An 8988-nucleotide genomic window follows, 5' to 3' on the forward strand; every position below is an offset into this window, starting at 1 on the left:
TTCCTGTAATGACCTATCATCCTTGGCTCCTGCTGCTGCAAATTCGCTCCTACGAGAGAATCTGATTGGCTCAGCTCATCTTTTCACAAAAGCTACATCTTAGTTTGCTGGCTGAACCCCTTGGGGTCAGGTGCCCCCATCAATGCAGTTATCTGGGACTGGAGGTTGGCAGTCACATTGGTCAAAGAACGTGTGCCTCAGCACAGTCTCTCGGTGAGGCTGGTATCTGGTATCTTGGAGAGTACGTCTCAACATCTGCTGGGTCTCAGTATATATTTATGCAGCATATATATACTTGTATATATTTACACGCTTGTCTCATCTTCTAATTTTTGATGCCCTGAGGCCGTGCATAGGGCAGATATCTGGTATCTTGGAGAGTACGTCTCAACATCTGCTGGGTCTCAGCATATATTATGCAGCATATATATACTTGTATATATTTACACGCTTGTCTCATCTTCTAATTTTTGATGCCCTGAGGAGCTAATGCATTTTAATGTGACCAAGAATATGCAGCGACTTACTCGGTATACTTTGTCCAATGCATGCTTGCCACATTGAAATGTAAAATTATACCCCTCTCCTTTTCTCTCCTTCCTTTTTCTCCCCTTCCCTCTCTTCCTTCATCCCTCCCTCTATCCTTTCCTTCTTTCCTTCCTTGCACAACATATAAAGATCTACTATGTCAGAGACTATGCTGGATGCTATAATATCAAAATAGAGAAGACATATTTTGTACCATCAAGATGCTCACATTCTAATGGGGAAAAGATATCCAGAGTAAGATGGCGTGTTAAAAGTACCATAGCGTGTGTTTGTTCTCCTGAGATTCTTATGTCCCCTCTTTGATACAGCTCACTAATTCAATTCCTTATTACTTCATTGCTTTGGGGATTTTTCTAGGCCAGAACACAGAGGAAGCAGAAGTCAATGTTTCTTGTTGCCTTTTGTAAATGCCTAAACTCCTCGAAGGGATGTTGTATGCATCCCAGAGGGGGAATTGAGAGGGGGTGTTCTTCTGAGAAAACAAGAGAAAAGAGGAAGCAAGTCTCCTGCAGCTGGGAAGTGTGTGTGCATGAGGGCAGAGGCTCCAAGGAGGGGTTAGGGATCTGTCTCCTCTTTGGCAGCATGCCAGGGAGATGGTGCTCCCAGAGTGAATGGTTGGATGCTGCAGTCATGTGAAGCTCCCAGCTTCCCCACAGCATGGGAATTATAGAGCTTTACTCCCTGCAGCAGTCAGGTGGCCTGAGACATAGACAGGATGAGACTAACTAGTGCCCAGAGCACCTATTTTACATCCTCTGAGAGATGTCAGACAGGGGGACCTCTGCACAATAATGGACAAGGAGGATTTCCCACCAAAGAGTGAGATAGAACTTTACATGGTCTCGGTGAGAGGAGCTCAGATAAATTTAAAGGAAAGGAAAAAAAAAATCCTGTGTCTTATAAAAATAAGTTTGTGAATCCCATTATGTATGCAAACATGAGCTATAATACAGTAAACTAATCTCTAATGGCAGTAATTATGACATGCTCTGGGACCATAGAAGGAAGGATGATAGAAAGTAATTTGGGGAAGTTTTTCTGTGCCTTTTGTGTTGTTTTGTGTTTTAAGATTTATCCATTTATTTGAGAGAGAGAGAGAGAGAGAGAGAGCTTGTACACAGGGGAGGAGGGCAAGGGGAGAGGGAGAGAGAGAATCCTCAAGCAGACTCCCCGCTGACCACAGAGCCTGATGCAGGGCTCAATCCCATGACCCTGAGATCAGAACCTGAGCTGAAACCAAGAGTCAGACACTCAACTGACTGAGCCACCCAGGCACCCCAAGGCAAATGCTTGTTTCTAATGGACATTAACATGAACTTGTGCAGTGTGTCTCTGAATTTAGGGACAAAACTAAAACCACAGATGAGATAAAATAAACCACAGGCCTACATATCACGAGGTGATACCATGATGACTCATCATTATCAAGTCATGTCAGCCAGATGCCAGCTGACCTTTGTAGGCCAGCTAAAATTTTAACCAGAAGGCAGAGCCCACTTCCTCACGACTCGCCCAAGTATTTTGTTGTTCTGCTAATTTATTTAACCTCTTGAGATCTCATTTGGTTTCCTCTCTTGAGAAATGAGGGATCTTTTCACAGAAATTTGGGGGCAGATTGAATCTATATATAGAGAATTCTGGTTTGCCTGAGTGGCTCAGTCAGTTAAGCATCTGGATCTTGGTTTCAGCTCAGGTCATGATTGCAGGGTCATGGAATTGAGCCCCATGTCAGGCTCTGTGCTCAGTGTGGAGAGTCTGCCTTAAATTCTCTTTCCGTCTCACTTGGTCTTTCTCCCTCTCAAGTAAATAAATAAAATCTTAAAAAAATAGACAATTACTCAAGCACTTTATAGAAATTATATAAGTAGCTTTATCAGTATAAAAACAATTTAAAGATTATTGGCATTTCCTCCAACAAAGAATGTCAGTTCTGTTTTAAAGCCTCAAATCAGGAAAAGATAATCTTATTGCACCAAAAAGCATTCTTTACTTTAGTGCCATCTCATTCACACATTTATTTATCAATAAATATATGGTGCCAGTTTCCATGTTAGGTGTTTTGTATACAGTGATGAATACTAGACAAGATTCTTGACCCGAATTGATTACAGTCTAATAATCTAACAAAATTGTGAGAAATGCCACCAAGGTCAAGAATAAAATTGTCTTAAGAAGGAATCAGAAGGGTAATCTATTTAAAAGTGAGCCCAGGCAACATTTTATGAGAAAGGAGAGAAAAGTGAAGATTGAGTTGTGTCCTGAATGATGAGAAGGACCAGGTAATGAGAGAGAGAGGGAAAGAGAGAGACAGAATGAGAGAGCACTACCCAAGTAGAGCCATAGCACGGGTAAAATTGAGGCAAGAATGTCCTTAGTACCTTAACACAGCACAGAAATAGTGTACACATGTTCTTAAATGCCTCCCTTGTTGAGTCACTTTTACAAGCATTAACATTTTAAGAACCTTCCCAGTGGTATTGAAAACATGGCTGCAGAACAGGGAACATAGTCAATGATCTTGTGACACTGTAGCTCGGTACCAGCACTGACTGTGGTGAACACTGATGAGTGTATGGGATTATCCAACCACTACGTGGAACTGGAACTGGTATAACATTGCAGGTCAATTATACTTCAATAATAAATAAATAAAATCATGGCTACATTAAGACTTCCAAAAACAGCAAGGGACATGTGAGATGAAGGCGGGAAGTATGTATTCTATATGGATTAATTCTCAAATTTTGTGATCTGGTACTAGGAAATTCACCATCACGTCATGGTTTACAATATGGAAATTAGGCCGATTCTGATAACTGGCTTTCATCTCCCCCGGTAGTATTGATTTATTATTTTTATTTTTTTTTAAGATTTTATTTATTTATTCATGAGAGACACACAGAGAGAGAGAGAGAGAGAGAAAGAGGCAGAGACATGGGCAGAGGGAGAAGCAGGCTCCATGCCAGGAGCCCGATGTGGGACTCAATCCCGGGACTCCAGGACTATGCCCTGGGCCGAAGGTGGCACTAAACTGCTGAGCCACTAGGAATCCCCACCCCCTGGCAGTATTTAATGTAATTTTCACAGCCAATGAACATCCAACTGTCTACATGTCTTCCCCTTTTCTTGCTCATAAAAACTAAAATATCGGTATTATTTACAAGACCTATCCTCCACATTTGGTTAGCTCCCTATTCTTAGTGGTTCACATGTAGAACTCTAAGTTATAGTTTAGTGTCTTTGTTGTCCCCAAGATCAAAACTTTATTGATTCTCACTATATTACAATGAGTGATAGTAAAATCAAAATTTACATTATATACTGTGTTCATATTTCTGATCCATTTAGACTTGTCATCTCCAAAGCAGTATAGTCTAAAACACAAACTTGTAATCAGCTGACACAAAGCCACTTCCCAAAGTGATTAGATGCAGCCAAGCAGAATCCACTCTCCACCACATGAAATATCCCACTTTTTATTACCTTCGTTACGTACCTAACCATCACCATGAAATGCCCTCCCCTAATGATGTCTACCTGTTTGTGCAGCCTTCTGGCTCTGCCCTCGCTAGGACTTTCCTTTATAGAATTTTGCTCAAAATTTCTTTCTGTTCAGTTTCAATTACTAGAATTACTGAAGCCAGGCCACAAGAGACACCCTTAGAGTTTGTGATAAGTGCTGTGTGAATTCTCAATGGCCAAACTGAAGCAACTTCCACACAATAATGAAGCCCGTACTGCTACGAATAAATCATTGAATAAAGAAATACTTAAAGGGGGAAAAGGGAAAAATCATTCTTTTTTTAAATTTTTATTTATTTATGATAGTCACACAGAGAGAGAGAGAGAGGCAGAGACACAGGCAGAGGGAGAAGCAGGCTCCATGCACCGGGAGCCCGACGTGGGATTCGATCCCGGGTCTCCAGGATCGCGCCCTGGGCCAAAGGCAGGCGCCAAACCGCTGCGCCACCCAGGGATCCCAGGACAAATCTTTCTTAGAAAAGAATTCCAAAGATAATTTCAAAAGGCAAAATAATGGGGTAACCAGTTGGCTCAGTCGGTTAAGCATCTGCCTTCGGCTCAGGTCATGATTTCAGGGTCCTGGGATCGAGCCCCATATCAGGCTCCCTGCTAAGCAAGGAGCTTCTCCCTCTGCCTCTCCCCTCTGCTTGTGCTCTCTCTCTCTCTCAAATAAAAAAAAAAAAAAAAAAAAGACAAAATAAAACACAAGCCCCAGAAGGTGGAGTTTAATCCTCCTCTTAAATTTGGGCTGGATTTCAAGACTAGCTTCCTAGTACTGAAAGGACAAAATAGTAACTTGATGATGGAGAAGCCGAAGGACACTACATTAAGGAGGTGATCGGTGTTAATGTCACCAGCTCCGAATCATACCGATACCACGCACCTCCTGATAGGACATGATGACAAGGGTGCTTCACCACTGTGTTCTTCTTCCCAAAACCTGTGACCCTGGTCTAATCATGAGAAAAAGCTTGAGATAAAGCCAAAGTTGGGGACCATCTACAAAATGAACGGTCTTCAAAAGACCAGTATTATTCAACCTGTCAGTCATGAAAAAGAAGGAAACACTGAGAAAGTCGCAGACCAGAAGAGACTTAAGAGAAGGGACAACCGAATGTGAGGTGGGACCCTGGACAGAGTCTGGGTACAGAAGAAGGGCGTCTGTGGTAAAAGCTAAATAAAGCCTGGAGCTTAGTCAATAACAATGATCCACTTCACTTTCTTAGTCTTGACTGCCCTGCTGCAGTGATGCCAGAGGCCAACCGTACGGGAGCCTGGGGAGAGGATGTACGGAAGCACCGTAAACACCTTGCAACGTTTTGGTAAGTATCGAATGATTCCAAAGCCAAAAGGTCTTTAAAAGCAAACAAAAAGCTAATGTCATTTTACTTCTGACAATCCAATTCTTTATTAATGACCGATTTTACAAGATTATATTCATCAACATGTCTTGACTGCGTACATGGCACCAAATACCGCGCTCGGTCTTTATATGATCCTGCTTAATGCCTACAATATACATATGAAGCAGATACTATGATTATCCCTATTTTATGGATGAGACCATACCCCAGGTCCCACAGCCAATAAATGCCACAAAGTTTTCCAGAGACCTCAGAATCACCAGAGAGAGAGAGAGAGAGAGAGAGAGAGAGAGATATGAAATGGTCTATTAATACTGTAATATTAGATACTGAAGCTCCAGAATATTTAATTCACTTAGAATTGGCCAACTTTTATTAGACAGGGTACTCAATTGTCAAGAACAATCTATTTTTCTAGATAGAAACTGTGTGTATGTGTGTGTGTGTGTGTACACATGTGTGTACTTGCTGTAAGAATAATAAAGTATCGTGCCTGTGATTCTCCACCATCAGGCACTTGAACTCTAAGGGCAGGAACACTGGCTACTGTGTATTATCTCCAGTGGGTAACTCTCCCCCGGCCCCCAGTTCTAGGGCTGTCCCCTGCACAGAGGGGCTCATTGTGTGCTAGCGCCCGCCCGACTACATGAATGGGTCGCCCCACCAAGGTTGGTCCAAATCAATCATTCCTCATGTTGAAAATTTACATTTGAAAAAGGCTGTTCCCAAGTACCCTGGACACAACTATCAAAAGAGGGAAAACCAGTGAAATGTCAGATTGTTGTGATGGTGATTGAGTCGAGGGGGGTGGTGGTCGTGATGGTGGTGGTGGTGGTGGTGGTGGTGGTGGTGGTGGTTTGTTACATGAATCTAAATTGTCAATTTATGCATTCTCATCCTGAACTGATCCAATTAATTAATTATGTTCTCTTTGTCTAAGAACCTCTAGAGAGGAAACAAAATAAAATTGGAAGCGTGAGAAAGAGAGAGAGACAGAGAGAGAGAACGAGGATAAAATAGATACAACTGCACTCAGGCCTAATAGGCTCGGGCCCCAGCTTACCTCCAGCTCACGCCCTTTGTAAGCAGCTTCTGCAGCCTCTGCATGGGCCCAATGAGTGTTTGCTGGATTCAATATAAAAATCACAAGATTCTTCAAATATGACCCTGCTGTTTGCCTCCCAGGCTGTAGTAGCTGTTTACGTAACAGATGGGTAAATAGAAAACTCATCTGCCTATTTCCAGGAACCCTATTAGCAAAAAAAACAAAAAAACAAAACAACAACAACAAAAAAAAACAAAACCAAAAAAACCAACAACAACAAAAAAAACACCCAAAATTAATGAAGGACACTGCAAAGGAGCATGGTGTGTTTAATAAAACACTTTCCACCAGAATTGAAAGAAGCCTCTGCATGTGGCGTGCAGCAGCTTATCACTAATTCAGAATCTCCCTTCAGCCTCAGACTTTTGTCTTTCTTCCTCTGAGTGGCCGCACTTTCAAGCGCGATGGCTTTGTAGTCGCGGTGCTGGTGCCCCGGGAGGGGGCTCAGAGCCAGCAGAGCGAGAAGGTTCATTAGGGATGTTTCAGAGTCGCTCAGGTCCCAGCATCTCCGTCCCCTCCTCGCAGATCCCAGGGCTCCTGGAGACACGTTCTCTGCTGTCACCTGGCCCTGTACCGCCCGAAGGTCTGCAAAGACCTGGGCTCGGGCAAGTCTCCATTCCTGTGAGTGGAATGTGAGCACAGCTCACCGCGTGTCCTGCATTGGGGTGTGTTCACAGGCTGCAAATCAGCTCCTTGTGTGGTGAAAATTCCACGTTTTCTTGCAAATGCAGCATTTGAAGATGAAAATCTTATTCTAACAGAAGCGTATTACAAAAGGAAAAAAATTAAAAAAAAAAAAAAAGATGAGAGAGAAAGTGGGAAAGGGACAAAGAAAACCAGAATCAACGGGCCTGGAGAACGACCGGGTGGGTTCCGTGTTCCAAGCCCCAGAGCTGACCTATGAGAATCAGGTTTTGTTGAAGGATTCGATTTATTTTTACATAGTTCTTTCTTTTCAGAAACCTCTTCCAGAGCCAATCAGCATCGCTAATGGGCCAGTCTCTTTCCAGCCCTGGGACGTCAAACCGAGCCAACGTTATTAGCTTTCAAAAATCAAAGGAGTCAAGACCCGTCTCCCCGGATGGGCCCCGCCTCTCTCAGCTTCCTGGATGTGCAGCCTTGATTAGCACACTCTCCTAATCATAAGGCCTCCTTTGAACACACGGCTTTATTCCTAGAACACCAACGGCCGTTGATGGTATCGCTGGACTCCGTGGCTACAGGTGGGTATTTCCAGCGTGAACACCAGCGGTCTGTTCAAAGGGAACGTGCTTAATAGTATTTAATAGAAGCTGTACATTGTGATGGATCCATAAAAGGATGCATCTCATTTCCTGCTCATGAATTGAAACTCCTGAAGCCCCAAAGAACGTCTGGTATGGATGAAAAATGGACAGAACCCTCCTACTTGGAAACCTCTGTGTTCCCCTCTCCGCCCAGAGACCATACTTAGTCCACGGAGTCTCTATTAAATCTAATTTCTCCAGGCCGATCTTGAGGTCGGGGAGGCCGGCCCGGTGACGTGGAAGCTAGTCACCTACACCTCCCTTCGTGGAAAAAAGACTTTTCTAAATTCGAGCCATCCTCTTAGACTTCTATGTCTTTGACCGGTTGGCCACTGCACATTCATGTCTTTAGTAGGTTCAAGAATGCATGCATTTCACCCCCAGATGTGGAAACATGCATGACTCTTCTTCATAGTTGAAAATCCAAAGAGCAGGGGCACCGGGATGGCTCAGCGGTTGAGCGTCACCGGGGTCATGACCCCGGGGTCCTAGGATCGAGTCCTGCATGGACCCTGCTTCTCCCTTTGCCCTTGTCTCTGTATCTCTCATGAATAAATAAAATCCTTTAATCAAATCAGATCAAATCCAAAGAGCATTTGTTCAAAGCAATTGCACTGCGTCTAACTAAGGTTGAGGGATTTTTCCTTCCTCAGGCCACTGAAGCAAAGGCAAGAATGGTTGCAGTGCACCAGGGCTTCCCTGGATTGCATCAAATCGCCAGGGGCTCCCTGTGCGCCCACCCACGGCCGCCCGCGCAGCTCCAGGCCGGGCCACCAGCATGAGTGGAGGGTGCCCTGGGGGCTCGCGTGGGGCGGTGCTGCGGCCTGCTGCAGGCGGTGCGTCGGGATAGCAGGTGCGACATGAGCGCGGCACGGTCCTTGGCCTCAAATCATTTAGACTCTAAATGAGAAGACGCGCCGTATGTACACATGAGGTAAAACAATAATTTAAGAGCTAAGGGACAATAAATGAAAGTGTAATATGCGTCACGAGACACTGGGGGGAGGATCATTCCCAAGTGTGCATAAGCAGCGAGGGCTCTGAGTTCAGGTGAACAGCGTGAGCTCAAATTCAAGACTTGGAGACGGTGAGAGCGAGAGCGGGTCTCGCTGTTGAAGCCACCTAACTCTTGCCCACATGACAAAACGCGCCCTGGCCCCTT

At 44.2% G+C, this 8988-nt stretch overlaps 1 long non-coding RNA gene across 1 annotated transcript in view; it reads left to right on the forward strand.

Annotated features, from left to right (window-relative positions):
• Positions 1–8410, forward strand: part of LOC112649605 (uncharacterized) — a 44519-nt gene extending 36109 nt beyond the window's left edge. Inside the window, exons 2-3 of the long non-coding RNA XR_003129667.3 lie at positions 5298–5393; positions 7500–8410. This is a non-coding gene — a long non-coding RNA (uncharacterized LOC112649605). The remainder of the gene's footprint in view (positions 1–5297; positions 5394–7499) is intronic.
• The last annotated feature ends 578 nt before the right edge of the window (positions 8411–8988 follow it).

This window comes from Canis lupus, chromosome 19, assembly GCF_003254725.2.
Source record: "Canis lupus dingo isolate Sandy chromosome 19, ASM325472v2, whole genome shotgun sequence".
Taxonomy (NCBI): domain Eukaryota; kingdom Metazoa; phylum Chordata; class Mammalia; order Carnivora; family Canidae; genus Canis; species Canis lupus.